The sequence below is a fragment of the Carassius auratus genome, chromosome 32, assembly GCF_003368295.1.
Source record: "Carassius auratus strain Wakin chromosome 32, ASM336829v1, whole genome shotgun sequence".
NCBI lineage: Eukaryota > Metazoa > Chordata > Actinopteri > Cypriniformes > Cyprinidae > Carassius > Carassius auratus.
Window position 1 is genome coordinate 6129458 of NC_039274.1, and position 18085 is coordinate 6147542.

General features: G+C 36.7%; 1 pseudogene; it reads left to right on the plus strand.

Annotated features, from left to right (window-relative positions):
• Positions 1 to 1180: 1180 nt before the first annotated feature.
• Positions 1181 to 18085, plus strand: part of LOC113051434 (centrosomal protein of 89 kDa-like) — a 92854-nt pseudogene continuing 75949 nt past the window's right edge.

Sequence of the window (18085 nt, forward strand, 5' to 3'; positions counted from 1 at the left end):
AGGGTTAAACACTCTTACAAATGTTAGAAGCTTACACGTGATTATGACACATCAAATACGTATTTGTAGTATTTGTAATAATAAATAAAAAAATGGATATGGAACAGGTTCACAGCATTGCACAAACTTTATCTAGTGAATGTATTTGTGTCAATACTATGTCACTGAAGATTAGATACTAAGTATAGAAGGTTTCACTCCTGCAGGGCTGACTCCACAGTTAGTACACAATAGGATTAATGACTGTTAAACCTATAGATGTGATGCTGACCTCTATATTACTTTCAGGGCATGTCTTGTGTATTTGTGCAAGATAACTAGCAACAGTAATAATAATATAATATGGAGTAATTAAATCTGAGTAAATAGAAATGTGGAATTGTGAGGCACAAATCAAGGTGTGCCCTGTTTCTGATTACTTTGATCACTTGAAGCATTTCACAGTACTATAATATAACATATTCTGATGAGGTAATGAATGGTGTACATCACAGAGTTATAATTTTAGATTATGTGTTATTTCTCAAGCATGTCTATTCTCTGTAATGATTGGATCAGTCAGTAACTGTCACACACACACACACACACAAAAAATTCCATTCATCCCCTGCAAAACTATTTGTTGCATACAGCACATTTGTTTAGGAAAGTAATACATTTAGTGCTCTTGGTAAAAATTACATCTAAGGAACTTTTACCTATTTGGCCTTTAGCCCCAGCATGGAGGTGTGTGTGTGTGAGGGGTTCAATGTGAAGTCAAATATTTTTGAATCTGACTCATGAATTAAAACAACAAAAAGCTATTGAACATTATTTAAAACTGCACAACGTGCAGGTGAAAGGTCATGACTAGTTCTTCAAATGTGTCTCATATTTTCAAGCAGCCTTTAATTTTGCTTAATTTGACATTATTTTTTTTACTAAAACAATATAAAATTACCAATAGACAACAGAAGTTAAAAGCGCAATGACAACTAAAACCATACTCTTTTATTTCCAAAAACACCTTTCTCCACGTGTTCATGGACTTCAGTGGACCAGACCTCCCTCTACTGGAGAACTGCCGCACTCAGACGTGGCTCGACCGTTGCTAAGAGGATTCAACGGCAACGCTGATTGGTTGAGTGTGCACAAGTGAACCAATAGGAAGAGTCGATATATTGCAAGGTTTCTCATGGAAAGCGTCTAGTTACGTGAAGTTGAGTTGAAGCTAATAAGATTTCGATAAACAATAATGTATTTTTGATAAAAAATAAACTATAAAACGCTGTAAGTTTCTCGCTTGAAACGTTTTGCCACACGATAATTCTGAAATGCGCTCTACCCATAAACCCTAATGTCACAACTCTCACCGAACGAAAGTTTATTCAACTTCAGCTTCAGAAGAAGAGAGAAGAAAGAATTTGTAAGTCTTCTATCGCGTAAATATGATAAGTAACATTTTGTGTTGAACTAATTTAGCTGCTGAAAAGCCTGTGTTACTACGCAACATACAAAAAGACAGATTAATGCTGACCTGAGTATTTATGTTGATAGCAGTGGCACTGGGTTGCTTTAACGTGAATCATGTGATGTAGTAAATGTAATCCTGTGTGTTGTTCTGGTTGTTTAGCGGAACATAGCTCCTGGTTTGATCCCTGCTGCCACCATTGCCCCCAGACCCGCTGTTCCCCATACTCCTCCCCCACGGAGCCCCAACCCCTCTCCAGAGAGACCCAGGTACACCCACATACTGTACCATATCCCCATCCATTCATTTCACATTTGTTGTCCTCCATCATTTTTCTCATCTCTCAGTGCATTTATAATATTGAGAGCCTATTAAATCCCTCATCATTAGCCATAATGTGGTGTTATACAACTAACTGTACATACCTGTTTCAAGATCTTCACACTTTTTTGTTTAATCTGTAAACCTTGTAATCTTGCTGATATCTGTCACAGGTCTGCCTTGGCAGCTGCTATATTATCTTCCTCCCTCATGGGCCGTACTGTTGCCATTCCTCCTCCACGCCAAAGGTCTTATACTCTGAGAGTGATTGTTCACGTGCGGACACAGACAGCCAAACTGGCTTTGAGCCCTATGCTGCCACTGCACTTTATACCAGGTATTATGGTGCACTGTTTCACTGACCTTAATCTGGTATCCCTAACCATTTATTTTGCCAGTGGGACACCTCTGACAGCAAGTATTTACCTGAAGTCCCCCTGAAAGTTTAAGTTAATATTTCAATAGTTTAACAAACACATCCACATGTTCATAGTTTTCTGATGTTGGTTAAATAAAATGGTCACATGATATGGAAGTAAACAAATATGTATTTCTTTATCTGTAAGAATTGTATCTTGATTGTTTTTATTCAAACTAATTTATAAAAATTTTTTTTTTTAGCGTTTTATGGGTTTGATTTTGTTTTGTAAGGAAAACTTGGTAGAACTGACCCTCAAGTCATTCTAAACCCATGTTATGTACTTTTTTCAATAAATGGAACACAAAATATTATTATTATTTCTTTTCTTTTTTTTAAGCTGGTGCCCTTTTCAATGTATGAAAGTGAATGACGACTCAGAAATGACAAAAAGGCAACAAAGTTGTTGTTCAGAAGACTTGAAATATAGTGCTTAAGTCATATGGACCCCTTTTATTATACTTCTGTGGTGTTTTATTATAATTTTTTTAAGTTTTGAAAACAACTACTTTAGTCTTTTGCAATTTCTCCTTTTTTATATGGAGGGAAGAACATAATGACACAAGGGTGAGTTTCATTTTTGTGGGAACTAATCCTTTAAGTGAATCTGAAAGCACATCATTATTATTATCATTATTATAACACAGCAGGATGCATTGTTTTTGGTTCAGCAGAAGGCAAAGTAGTTTACTTACACATTTATTAGTCTTTGGTCTGATTGCCTCTCCATGATAGGATGTGTTACAGACAGCGGTTTAAACCGCATTAGCTGGTTATCACATTTAATGTTATTTAAATATGTCAGCTTTGCTTTCTTAAGCAAAACATGTAGAATAATGTATTTGCTCTGTCACTTTAGAGACACCTGGCCAGATTCAGTGACAAGAAGACCCCCTGTGGCTTCCCCAGGACATTCTGATGATGACGAAGGGGGTGACAGTGATGAGGTGGAGTCAGATGAAGATCATGTATATCAGTCCCTTGAGAGACAGAGCAGAGCTGATGTCATAAATGTTGTATACGCCGTGCCATTAAAACACAGGAAGGTACAGTGGTGAATGTGGGTTTGGTTGGATCTGTGTATGGAGTGCTTTGTCATGTTTTAAGCATTTACTAATATTCACCATGAGGTGGAGCTTCTGATTCACTCAAATCCTGCTCTTAATCAATACCTAGTCTGAGATAATGAAGAATTTAAAGAACCTGCATTAACCTGCATCATTCACATCATTATATATATTGATATAGTTGACTGGCTGAATGAATTGCTCTGTCAGGGCAAGACCAATTCAGACGTTGGTGAAGAGACTGAAGACTCTCCCCTACAGACTGAAGGTTAGAAGTAACAAAGAGTGTTAAAATATATTTATGAAAGCCATTCATGCTCAACAAGGCTGCATTTCATTGATCAAACATACAACAAAATAGTAAAATAGTGAAATATTACTATAATTGAATATAAGTCTTTTGTCTTTGAATATATTTTTAAATGTAGTTTATTCTTGTGATGGCAAAGCTGAATCTTCAGCAGCCATTACTGCAGTCTTCAGTGTCATATGAAAAAAAAAGGTAAATATGTGTTAAAATCTATTTAATATGTGATTTGATGCCGCACTGAATCTGTAATTTTTGATGAATAGAAAAAAATAAATAAATAAAAAAATAGTATTTATTCAAAGCATAAATCTTTTGTAACAATTTAAAAGTTCTTACCGTTGCTTTTGATCAATCAATTAAATACATCTTTTTGAATAAAAGGGGATCATTTTTTTGCCAAAAGTATTGCAGTCATGGATAAAAAATACAAAATGAACTGTCTGAGAGCGCAAACAGAGAAATACTGTATGACCAAGGAAAACAGGATTTTTTGTCAAGCCGGATAATTTTGCATTAATATTTCAGTTTTGTGCAATAGGATTTTAAATGTGAAAAGTAAGTTTTGATTCATACTTATAAATTTTATTGCCATTATTATTATTGTTCGATCCATGACCATTGTTGCTATTTTTTAAATTTTGCTTTAACTTTTAAATTTTGTACAATATACTTTTTCATGGCTTTTAAATTTTGGTTTGTCTTATAATTTTTTTATCCATGACTTCAATACTTTTGGCGGAAAATTTATCCCATATAAGAGCCCTGGTAATTTTGCAGCTTCATGGTTATAATTAATACAATTTTGTATTTCAGGGGAAATTGTGGTACAGGAAGGAGCAGCTAAAATGGTAAGAGAACCTCTCTTCACTTCAGATTTAATGAGAAGCTGAAGTCATTGTGCCCTATCATACACCCAGCGCAATGCTGTCATACTCTTTTGCTAGTTTCAGCCTGACGCAGTTCACATTTTCATGTCTGCATGTTCAAGATTTGAGAAAGGAAAATGTGTTAAGACTGCTTATGTGCATGCTGCAACCAGATTTCATAATCGGTTAGGATTTAAAGTGGATATTGTATACAATTTCTCACTTTTTATCCCTTTTTTTTTGCATTTTATTAGGTTTCTGCTAGCTCAGAAAAGTAAAAAAAAAAAAAAAAAAAAAAAAAACATGCAGCCAGTTTGTTATGGGCTGTCTGAGTCTGAAACTGTGTCATCCGGCGAGTTGTTTTAATTTTAGCCGGTTACGAGATAGCTCGCTATTTGAAAAATACCACCTCCTGGCTTAAAGAATTAGTGTTCATGTCTGTCTTCAGTCGCAAAGAAATTAAGGTTTTTGAGGGATACATTCCAGGGTTTTTAGTGGACTCCAATGGTGGCCAATGGGTTGAAGGTTCAAATTGCAGTTTCAGTGTAGCTTCAAAGGGTTCTGCACGAACCTAGCTGAGGAATAGGGGTCTAGTGGAACGATCAAATATAAAAATAAAATGAAATACAAATTTACAAAATACAAAAATTATTTTTAACCACAAATGCTCGTCTTGCACTAGCTCGACTTCACGCATTGCGTAGTAACATTGGAAAGGTCACGTGTAATGTAGGCGGAAGTTCCGACCCAATGATTACAAGCAAACGTGCCTAAGAAATTCAAATGCCCTTTACAAAAAAGGGTAAAACAACTATGTCAGACGATTATGAATAATGAAGTTGGAGGAGAAAATGAGATGGAGTTTTTCACCTTACAATACCATGGCTTTGGGAACTAGAGGTGCTGAAGGATTGGACTACTGCAACTCTCTTTATCTTGGCATTTCTAAATCCTCCATCGCTCGTCTCCAATTAGTACAAATAGCCACTGATAAATTCCTTAAAGGACAATGTAAATTGGATCACGTTGCTCCAATTTTGAAATTGTTGCATTGGTTAACTGTGTATCTTAAAATTGAGTCTTAAAACTCTTCTCTGTGTTTTTAAATCTATAAATAATCTGGCACCAAGCTATCTGTAGCACTTTATTTTACAGTTCCTCATACAGACTATGTACTTATTATAGTAATTACAATAACTATGTAATAACTAGGTACTAACCCTGAACCTACCCCTAAACCTAAGGGTAGTTACCTTGTATTACCATACTTTCTTAGATAAATACACTGCAAGTACACTAGAAGTACATGTAAATACACGTACTATAAAATAAAGTGCAACCGAATCTGTTAACTTATCCATACAATCCTACACAAATTCTGAGGTCTGGTGATCAAAGACTACTCTCTGTCCCCAGATCATGGGTAAAGCATAGAGGTGATAGAGACTTTGTGGTTGCTGGCCCCAAGCTGTGGAACAGCCTTCACAGCCTATATCAGATTGGTACAGTCTTTAAATGTTTTAAATCATCTCTTAAAACCTATTTCTATTCTTTGGCTTTTCATTTATTCTGAGATTATTATATAAATCATGTGTTCTTTGTCTTTGTTTGTTCAGCACTTTGCTCAGCTGTGCTTGCTGCTTTTAAATGTGCTATATAAATAAAACTTGAAACTTGAAAGACCACTATTATGGAGACAAATCCTGGAATGTTTTCCTCAAAAACCCAATTTCTTTGCGACTGAAGACAGAAAGACATGAACATCTTGGATGACATGGGGGTTTGTAAATTATCAGGATATTTTTATTCTGGAAGTGAACTAATCTTTTAAAGGAGTATAAATTAAAATCAGACAGGATGAGAGAGAGTGGGAAGGTGTTTAGACTGGGTGTCAACAAGAGATATTTCGAACATAGAGCTATTTCTGACCCAGCTATTCAGTTATTTCTGATACAAGAGACTATATCAACCATTCTGATTCCTTATTCAGCAAGTGGCCTTCTGATATGACAGCTAAAACATCTATACATTCTCACACACACACACACACACACACACACACACACACACACACACACACACCCCCGCCCAATTAGGCCATGTGAACCTGTTCTTGGTTAATATGCAGACACACGTATACACATGAACACTGACCAGCCCGTTGCTGTCTCATATTTCCATGTTGTCAGATCTGAATGCAACCATTCCCGTAGGTGCTTTGAGACCTTTACCAGAAGGATCTGCAATCTAATTGCTCATTGGTAGAGATGAATTGCCTCTAATGATCAAGCACAGTGCACTTTTCACTATTAGATATACTTAGTAATGCAGTCTGCCTTCAGTCTGTTTCAGTCTGTGGTTTTTGATATTCTGCAGTAGGACACCTTTAATCAGTTAACTTCTCTCTGTCTCCATAGCAGCCATCATTGCCACGACAACCAGGATCAGGCTCTCACGGGAGCATGGCATCTCCAGGTACTTCCCCTGTCTGCCATACATTATCCATCACTCCACAGCAGATCATGTGCGATGCCATCTGTGCTAATTTCGGAATATTTTTGTCAGTCAATGTGAAACGTGCCCCCTTTTTAAGAATCCTCAAGGCTTTGAAAGAAAAGCATAGTTTTTGTTTAATTTTGACAGAGAGCAAATTAAGGACACTGTGAACACCTAAATGATGTTCAATGTATTCAGGGACAGCTTTCAACAGACTGGAGACAAATGAAGTGGTTACTGTGTGATTATACATATGTGAGAGGCTCATTGAAGTTTCCTGAAGGAAAAGAAACAACTGAATAAAGCCTCTGCCAATTTAACTAACGTCTTCTTATTCAGCTCCTCTCACAAGCTTATTGTTGTCAGCAATGAGATGTGAGGGACTATAACTATAATGACTATGAGGACAGAGACTGGAATTACCTTAACATTTGTCTTGATATATTCCTTGGTTCTCCTCTTCCCCCACGGGCCTCCACAGCCTTATCACCCAAAAAAGGAAATTGCTGTTAAGATTTAAATGTAAGTATGCTGTGTGCTGTGTTGGCATCAGGATTGTTAGCCATGAAACGCATTAACTTTTGGCCAAAAAAAACAAACAACAAAAGGCTACAATACAAATGATGAACACTGTGAAGGTGCGTGGTGTGCACACTTTACCAGACATGCTTATGCTTTTACTTAAGATGTTCTAACTCTTAAATATAATTTACTCAAAAAAAAAATGTTTTTAAACAAGTACAATTTAACAATGTGGAACAAGTTTTGTGGTGCCACTAACACTCTTATTGCCCAGCTCACAGTTAGCCCCTGTATGTGTTTTTACATCTTCAAATCTGAGGTAAAAGTTGCACTCAAGGTCAAGTGGCAGATGGACACAGACCAGCATTAGTGGAAGAGTGGAAGAGGATTGCTGGAAGGATGGATTTACCCTCTGAAACAGAGCATGAAACAGCAGGTCTGGCCACTTGCTGCATAGTGTTTAATGGACAATTGCCAAGCTTTTTATGAACCAGCAGACAATGGCACCCTTTACAGCAACAGAGACTTCCAGTGAAAGAAGAACTTTGCTGGAGGAGGAAATGAGGATGACCTTGAGCTCTGATTTAGGGCTGAAATGTCAGAAGCACAGACACAATCTTGTCTGTGTTTGTAATGTTAGAGATCAAAGGCACAGACAGATCAAGGAAAATTAAATCTAGATTAGAAGCAAGGATGATACAGCACCACTAGGAGTCACAATGTGGGCTTTTCACCTTCATATCCAATTTTTTGTCTGAGGAGGTGGTTGAAGAAGGTTTAGAAATCACAGAGGATTTCACTAAAGCTGTCTGTGGATGAGAGATGGGAAGGTGTGAAACTGTAGGTGTGAGATTCAAAGGTAATCAGATAAATGGAGGGTATGAGAGTACACATGAGGGAGAAGCAACTGCTACAATATGAGGTTGGTTGCCAATCATGTGTTTTTTGGCAAACAAGTGAATCTGAAAGATTAATGGCATAAGGAGATGTTGTAACTGGAGGTCTGGAAGGTTTATAGACATTGGATAATAACAGAAGAAGAAAACTGTATTGATAAAAGTTGATGGCTAAGACTGCTTTAAGTTTAATAATGACACTCATTATATCTGTGTTCAGTAAATATAAGAATATGCATGAGCTTTCTTTGACAAATCAGATCAAAAACGTACACTATCATTCAAAAGTTTTTTTTTTTTTTTTTTTTAAGAATTTAAAACTATTATTTAATGTGCCAAGTTCCTGTGGGTCAATGGTAGAGCATTGTGTTAACAGCACAAAAGGTTGTGGGTTAAATTCCCAGGCAACACACAAACTGGTAATAAAAAATAAACGTGTAGCCTGAATGCACTGTAAGTCGTTTTGGGTAAAAGTGTCTGCTAAATGTAAATGTAAATTTAACAAGGATGAACTGATCAAAGTGATCGTAAAGACATTTATAATATTTACAAAGATTTCTATTTCAAATTAATGCTGTTTATTTAAACTTTCTGCTTATCAAGGAATCCTGAAAAAATTTATCATAACAATGTTTCTTGAGGACCTTTCTAATATGCTGATTTGGTTTTTTAAAGCATCATGTGACACAAAAAAAAAACTATAGTGTCATGTAAAATTGATTAACCATCAATAATGAATAAATACAATTTTAAAATATGTTAAAATAGAAAACAGTTATTTTAAATTGTAATAATATTGTGTTCTTGATCAAATAAATGCACCCTGGTGAGAAAAAGATACATCAGTCAAAAACTTGTTGAATGGTATATAGAATTTATTTTTAATTAAGATGATATACTACCTTGATTAACAGCTCACTTACTCACTCTCTTAATTATCAGTCTCACTTATTCTGTTGTACAATTACTCATTTTGCCCAGTCAATGTATCATTCCTTAACTACTTCCCTTACCTCCATGTTTTTCATATTGTTTTTGTCAGGGCTTGATGTCTGGAGTGCGCACAGATCAGTGAATACTTCAAAAAGGAAGACTTCACGAATGAAGGAGAGTCCAGTGAGAGGGAAAGAGAGAGACAGCAGTCCAGGTGAGGGGGCATGAACTCTACTCTTTGACATCTGACCTTTCCAGCTCTTTTGTCTTTCTATTTAATCATTTCGGAGCTTAAATCTCCTAAATCATGGGAAAGTCACTGTAACGCATGGCCCAGAGTGGATAGTTGTGTAATTTCATTGTTCAGAAAATAATGATATTATTTGCTAATGTTGTTTTACAGCTTAAAAACCAAACTCATCCCAACGGATTTGACTAGATTGTCAGGACAATGCTACTTAAAGCTGCGGTAGGGAACTTTTGTTAATAAACAGAACTGCTTGTGTCTTGCGGAAGAACATCGTAGCTGGAACTACTTCTCTCTGTTTATGTCTATGAAGAATCACAAAGGTACTGGGTTACTCCGCCGCGGTATCCCCGAAGCAATCTAAAATAGTCCCAAAATAAACAATTATTATAGGTGTACCCTAGTGATTCAGGACAAGCTAAAAACACGGTTTGGAAAATGGATTCATGGTGTACTCGCTTATTATATACATTTTTCTACATTTTGAACACAAACAAAGTTACGGACCGCAGCTCTGATTGGTTGTTTCTTAACGGGAGCAATGTATTTCTGCAAATGGCAATAGGACCACTGGGAGGAGCCAGAGGAGCTTGATTTTTTTCACAGATTATCCGTCTCATATTCTACTGTCAGGACATAATGACAGGTTTAACAAATATGTAAAAAAATATATTTTTACAAAAGTTACCTACTGCAGCTTTAAAGACTAGAGCACAAAAGATTAATGAAATAAACTAATGAACTAGATCTCATTAGTTGTATAAGTTATTTAATAATATTAGGCTTGTCTGTCCCTCATTTGATGTCTATGCTGCTTATTTTATATAATTACTGTAATTTGATAAATCAGACATTAAAATCAGCCAGGCTAATAGAATTAATCTACTGAGGAATCTCAACAGACTATATAGCGCCAGACTCATTAATGTTTTACCCCAAACAGAATTAATATAGTCCGTCTTAAAAAGAAAATCAGCTTTCAAAGTCAAACTTTCACATGATTTGTTTGTGTCCTGCAATCCTTCCTGCTGTCCTGTCTTTCCATTTTATGCTCCTGGTGGTGGTGTGTTATGTTGTGCTGTTGCTGTGTTTTGTTTTATACCGTTAAAAGTTCAGTTTTCAGATTCTCGTGTAATGTATTTGCTTTCCTGTGCTGTGTTTTTGATTCTGCGTGTGGCTGTGCTGTGTTGTGTTGTGTTGTGTGGTTTAGAGGCCAGTGAAGGGTTGCGCAGTACACTTGTAAAGGAGCTGAGGGAGCAGACTCATATTCTGGCCCAGGAGAAAGAGACGCTGGAGGAGAGATGTTTACAACAGAGTCGGCACATAGAGCACCTCCAGCAGGAGCTCTGCCACTCTCACACAGGTGCCTCCTCACTCGCTGCTATACATCCCACAGAGCTAACAGAGCCTATTCAAGATTAAAGGGATCCTTCCCCAAAAAATTACAATTCTGTCATCATTTACTTACTCTCATGTTGCTCCACATGCGTACGGCTTTCCCTCTGGAGCGGATGGTGAATTTTTGAAAAATATTCTGGCCACTTTTTCATTGTAGTTTAAAAAACAAATGAAGACTGTGTCCTAAAATCAGAGTTTTATTATGACCTCAGAACTTTGGATATAGACGTATGGACCACTGTAATGATGCTTTTATAAAATGTTTATGATAGTTTTGTGTCCTTTTGGAAGCATGAATGTTCTAGTCACCACTCATCGTACAGTAAGCATGACTTGCACCATAAATTATCCTTTTAAAGGGGAAAATATTTTACAGGTTTTGAAATAGCATGAGGAGGAGTGAACAATGACAGAATTTTCATTTTTGGGTGACCTTCAAGCAACCTAATGTGGAACAAAATCTACATTGCAAATAGGCATAATCTTTAACATATGCCTACTTTATTTCAAGCAGTGTTCTGAGGAGTCATTTTTGACTACTGGGCTGTAAGGTCACTTAAACAACCCATTTTTTAATGAGACTTTTGCTTTTTTCATACTCAGTTTCCACTTTTTTAGGTACAACTTTCTGATTCTGGTTAGAATTTCTAGAACAGCAGCCTTACATTTTCATGGTTCACATTAATATGATGATAGCATTACACACCTACTGATGATTTGTCAGCTGCAAATTCAGGTATATTTTTACTGTACATCATTTTTTGTGTGAATAGCATCTTGAAACTTTTGTGCTCAAAATTCCCAGGAGGTCATACTATTTTATTATTTCAATGTTATCCCATATTAATAGTTTTATGTTAAATGTGAAAACCCATCAAAAACAATTAATATGGCATCCTGAATGAGGCCTTTCTGTAAATGTGAGTACAGCCTATTAATGTTTCTCTGGTTGGCCTAACCTGTATCATGGTTAATGGTAAACAAACTTCTCAAACTCCAGACTCAGCTTAAGCTCTGAGTTCAATCCCAAATTATTGTACTTCATAGAAGAAAAATAAAAGAAATGGAGGAGGAGATGGGGAGGAGGAGGGGTGCCTGAAGAATTGTTGCTTATATAGGTTCTCCTGCACACTTCCAACGTTTGGAACTTTATTGTAATATTCATGTTCCTATTATTAGTCAGCTCCTATTATTAGTCATTTCCAACACCAAAATAATAGTGATTTTTAGATGCGCTGCAAATTATGCTTGTTTATGGCTGTTCAGGTGAGGAAAAATGAATGGATATAATTTTCCCATGATACAGAAAAATCAAAGTGCCCAGTTGAAGAAACACCCTTTTATGTATACAGCTCTGGGTGGGAGTTCGTGCCTGAATTTCTTTTTCTTTTTTGCTGGTTAATAGTGTAGTTTTGCATAAATCAGCTCTGATCTAACTATGTGTAGTGTGTGTGTGTATGGGTGAGAGCTCTGAGTTACAGAGTCTGAGGCAGCAGGCTCAACAGCTGGTGGATGAGAATGATAGGCTGAAGATGACGGTTCACCGTCTCAATGTGGAGCTCAGCAGATACCAAGCCAGATTTCGACCACTCACCAAGGACGAGGTAAAAGAGCTCACTGTACAGCATTTTCAGGGACAGGTTTGAAAGCGTCTTAAAGGGGGGTGAAATGCTCGTTTTCACTCAATATCCTGTTAATCTTGAGTACCTATAGAGTAGTACTGCATCCTTCATAACTCCAAAAAGTCTTTAGTTTTATTATATTCATAAGAGAAAGATAGTCTGTACCGATTTTTCCCGGAAAAACAAGAGCGTCTCTAGGCGTGAAGTGGGGGCGGAGCTAAAGAATCACGAGCGCGAGTTAGCTTTTGCTTCGATAGCGTTTGGAAGCTGTGACATTACGTGAGGACAAAACCAACCAAAACAAACCATTGCTAACAGTCAGATTCAGCGTATATTTATGATCCAGAATCAGATCCAGAGGCTGAAATTTAACAAGAGCAGCAACAATAACAGCGTCTCTATGTAGTATGTACTAAAACTGTATATATATTTGCTTAGCGGTTTTGTAAAATGACTAAGTTCCACTTTGTCGTCTTTTTTTTTTTTTTTTTTTAAGCTGTACATGTGGAAAGTGCAGTTTGATGATAACATCGCATGTTGTTTACTTGATATGCTTACGTGCTGACAGCTAAGTTAACAACACAGAGATATTTGAAGCCGTTTTACTCACCGCATGCGGTTCCAACAAACGATCGCGACCCTTTTTCGTTGGGACTGCATTATCCTTAAGAAATAAACAATGTGCAAATCCGTCGTCAAACTGGGCCTTGTTTGTAAAACAAGCATCTTCGAAATGCAGGGGAACAAACACAAACACTTGCACAACTCCGTTGATGCTCTGTAAAAATAAACTCCATCCACTGGTCCCTTAATGCTGTTTCTCTTTAGGTAATCTGTTCAGGGTTGTCTTGCCCTGGCAACCAAAAACACACTCCTTTTGTGACTTTTCACGACGCTCTCGCTCTGATCAGTGAAGTCTGTCGTGCTCTCAGTGCTCTGCTATACGGGAGCGCGCCCTCTTCCGGGAGAAGTGCCTTAGGACCCATATAAGGAAATTCCGCTCCATCTAACGTCACACAGAGCCATACTCGAAAAAAACTTTCCGAAACTTGTGACAAACCGGAAGGAGTATTTTTGGAACAAAAATACTCCTTCAAACGTACAACTTAATTTTTGAAACTTTGTCCATGTTTAGCATGGGAATCCAACTCTTTAACAGTGTAAAAAACTCAGTATGCATGAAATAGCATTTCACCCCCCCCTTTAAAGACATGTCTATAGGCACTACATTAAAAGAGTAAGGAATTTTTGAAATGTTATACTTTTCCAAAAGTTACAGTGAGTGTTCCCTCCCCTCAACTAAATATAAACATTCATGTATATTTAATGGATGAGGAATCTGCATTTTCTAGCTTTGTTTAAGTTTTCAGAGCTCTGTATATATCAAGAGGAGAGAGCTACGAGTCTATAAATGCACTTTTAATTGCTTCCAAAAGATTATTTGTGGTACTTTTGCATACTGTGGCAAGAAACCTGCCACACAGCCTTTAATTAAAATTCTGGAGAAGTTCTCTGAAATGATAAATGTTTGAGTTCATGTACGGGACATTATATCTGCATTATTACAGTATATCTCGCTTGCCTTATCCTATGTTTTGATGCGAGAGGTTGGTGCTGTGTGATAACTGAAGTTCATTTCTGCTTATCTGCATTGACTGATTTTGGAGGACCCCTGGAAACTTTGCTTTAATTTTCTTTATAATTAATGAAAAAGGAACGGGCTCTCTTAATTTTTGTAGTATCTGACACTGTCTGCTTTCAGTCTTACAAGGTGTGATTAGCTGTCACCAAAGTAATGATATGCAGCTCTTTCTTTCATCTCCTACTTCCTGTTTAATGCAGAGATGATAGTTTGCAGGGTATTGTAATTTCAAAGGAGCATTAACCAGCGAGAGGTTGAGAGATCTGTGTGTGTGCGTGTGTAATCAGAGATCGTTTCTGCTTTACCCTTCTGTTCAGCTCATCTTAGCCTTATGAATGCATTAGTTATCTTCTAGCGCATCTAAGATGAGACACTCCAAAAATTGGACCTTCATTTAACCATATCACTATTAATGCTTTGGTGACAACAGTATGTTGTTTAAGTATGCTTGGATTTGCATGTAGGAGCATAAAATCGAAAACAGCTGATGTGTTGTATACAGTAAGTTTTATGAGCCTTTATGCAGTGAATAAAAAGTGGAAAGCACTCATAGGAATTGCGTAACTGAGCTTCTTTAACAAAGCCTCAGAAGAGTTTGACAGCCCAAAAGCACCATGACCTCTTTGCTGTCCATATTTGAAGGACCAAATATTTCTGTTTTGTCCCGCTGGTATCATTTTAGGGACAGTGGACGGGACAGACTAATCGTATTTTATATTGATGAGGGCTGTCTGAACTTTGAGCCTGTCTGGCTTGCTGGTTCACCGAGAGAATGGCTCTTCTGTTTGCTCAAATACTTCAGTTTAATATATTAATCTGCTTGTCACTCATCTGTACAGTATTCCAATGCCTCACATGTTCCTCATTTAAAGATGAGCTTAGGGCAAAGTGTCTCTAACTGCAATGAATTAGAGATCTGCTGATCACAGAACTGAAGCTATTTCTAAAATGTTCCAATTCCCATTTTCACCTCTCGAGAGGTTTTGTACGGAGCCCAGCACATGACATGAAAAAAAACTGTGCAAACTATTTACTAATTCGTTCCCTCAATGTACGAAAACGTGTACACGATTACTAATGCGTTCCCTTGATTTACTATTGCGTTCCCTCGATTTGCAAAATCGTGCGCACAATTTATAAATCCAGGGAACGAATTAGTAAATCGAGGGAACGCAATAGTAATTGTGTGCACCTTTTAGTACATTGAGGGAATTAATTAGTTAATTGTGCACATGAATTAGTCTAATATTTTTTCTTGTATTTTGTCATGTACGGGGCTCCATAGTTTCGGTTAATATTTTAAGTGTTAAAAAATGATCAGTTCAGTATCAGTTCTGTTCATTTAGTGTGACTGAACATTTAACATTTTAACATTTTGTCCTGGACTCTTGAACTCTAGATGTTAAATGACTGACTTAAATCTGAGCACTGGTGTGTGGTTGGGCAGATGCGAACAGATGGGGAGAGTGGAGACAATGGGAAGGCTAAATATACTCTGTCACTTTTGTTTCAGGTCAGTAGCCTGGATCTCACACACTCTTCTGCTCTTTCTCTCCCGCTGCCCCTCTTTCCAGCTCAGCAGGATTGAAATTTAAGGAAGTTTGGTTCAGTTGTCACATGGGCTTCAGTTAAAGAAGAGTCAGACGCATGCTGCCCTTCTGAAACTAGTCTCTTTCTCACTCTATTGACCAGCCTTTGCTTTTTACAGTACTGTTGACTGCTTCCTTTTCTAGCCTCGTGGATCAGTGTAATGCTGAATGTGTCTGAACCCTCTGTTGAGGGTGTGGGCCAAAGGAAGTGTGTGTTGGAGGGCTGCTGCAGTGATTAGGGCAGTGGCCGACAACACTGCTGCAATCTGATTGAGTCATTAATCCTGGGGACTCTCAGCAGAGTTACTTTGAATCTAATTAGAGATAAAAAAAGTGCATTGGACACAGGATCACACTACACTTTTACAAATACAATTATTTTAGAATATGTAGCATTTTTTAAACTGTATAAATAATGACTTATTTCTAATTAGTTTAATGACCTATAATTTAGTTTCATTGTAACAAAGATAAATCCATAGGCTAACACCTGCTTTTCATTGACGTCTTTGTGCCAAAAATGAAATGGTTCATGCATGGTGCTTTTGTAACAGTAAATATCAGCACTTTGAAACTAGCCCACTGCTCCATCCTTTATTCAAACAATTATAAATCACAGAATTATCACGCAATTATAGATTTAGAAAATAATCCAACTAAAAATTGGGATTGCAGTCCCACAGGCAGCCTTTTAAAAATAACTCTCATTATGAGTAATTTTTCTTTTCTGAAATCTAAATACATTATCTAAATACTACTGTATGTTGTATAGTTACAGTGCTTTTACTTTCACAATATCTATAGGATAAATGGTATGACATAACATATAGGCTCAAATGCATTTCTTGTCCTAAATTTCCCAGAGTGCTCAGCTAAAATGCCTGCCAGTGAACGGACCTGCGCCTCCTTGGCTGGTATGTACATTTATGGTTTTCTTTAGCTTTCACTGTGTGTTTGTTTGATTTAGGCTAATACTATCTACACTGTCTCTTTCTAATGTTTCTTATTGGTTACTTATCCTAAGGTGATGCATTCACAGGCTTGTTATGAGGACATCTCATAACAAAATGCTAAGTTCTTTCTGTGTGCCAATGTGCATTATTTGAAAAAGACAGTTATGTCCTACACTTTTCAGATTATTTCAACGCTTGTTGTTGTTGGACAGAAGAGAAATGTAGAAGAGAGTTTTATTTGTTTTTGTTTAATGATATGGTTGTGCTCTAAATTGGCTTTAGCTGGATATGAAATATTTATCACCTCTGCTGCTGGCTTATGAGGAGCATCTGAATGCCAAAGACAAACTCCTCAAGTTCTGTGAGGTGAGTTTCTTTGTATATGTGTGAGAAGGGTAAAGTTGGAGTCAGTTTACTCTTATTATATATATTTGTGTTTATTTGCAAGAAGTAATTTTCATTTGAGCATTCAAAGTGTATTAAATAACAATGGCAGGACTATGTCTGCTTTGATCTGTGACATTTTTGGGGAATTTTAAAAATTCAGATACTGGAAAGGTAGAATTATGTATCACTTTATTGTGATCATTTTCTATTGTGTGTATATATATATATATATATATATATATATATATATATATATATATATATATATATATTCCTTTATTATTACACCAGAATGAGAATATAGTACCTAGAAAATGGCAATTTTAAATTTTCCGTCAGTCTTACTACACAATGTAACTACAGGAGAGTCAAGTTTTAAATAAGAAAAATATAGAAACTCTTTGGTCTAATCAGATTCAATGATCTATGCTAAGCTAAGCGTGCTGGCGCAAGACCAGGAGATCGACTGAATGTATTCAAAAACGGTAAAACTCAACTTTTTAACTCTAGGGGAGTTAGAAAATGATCTTTGTTTTTTTTTGTTTTTTAATGGGGTGTTCCTTTAAAGGGGTCCTATTACGCCCTTTTACAAAGTCTTGATTTTGTTTTGGGGTGCACTAGAACAGGCTCTCATACTAGGTTGTTTGGAAAAGAAAAAAAAAAATTCACTATATAATTTTACATTATAACAACACATCTCTCCCCAGTCTGGCATTAACAGCTTGAACAGTTACTGTATCAAATGAAGGCTCGGCTTCTGAAATACGAAATGTGCTGTGATTGGTTAGCTGGGACAGTGTGTGTTGTGATTGGCAGCACTCCGCGCCTAGTCAGGAAATGTCATGCCCCTTACCATATCTGCCTGCAAGCTTCAGTGTAAATATTGCTGAAAAAGTTAAAAGCATAATAGGACCCCTTGAAATCAGTTTGACTACTGTTTTACTTATTCTACTATTTCTAGTATTTAG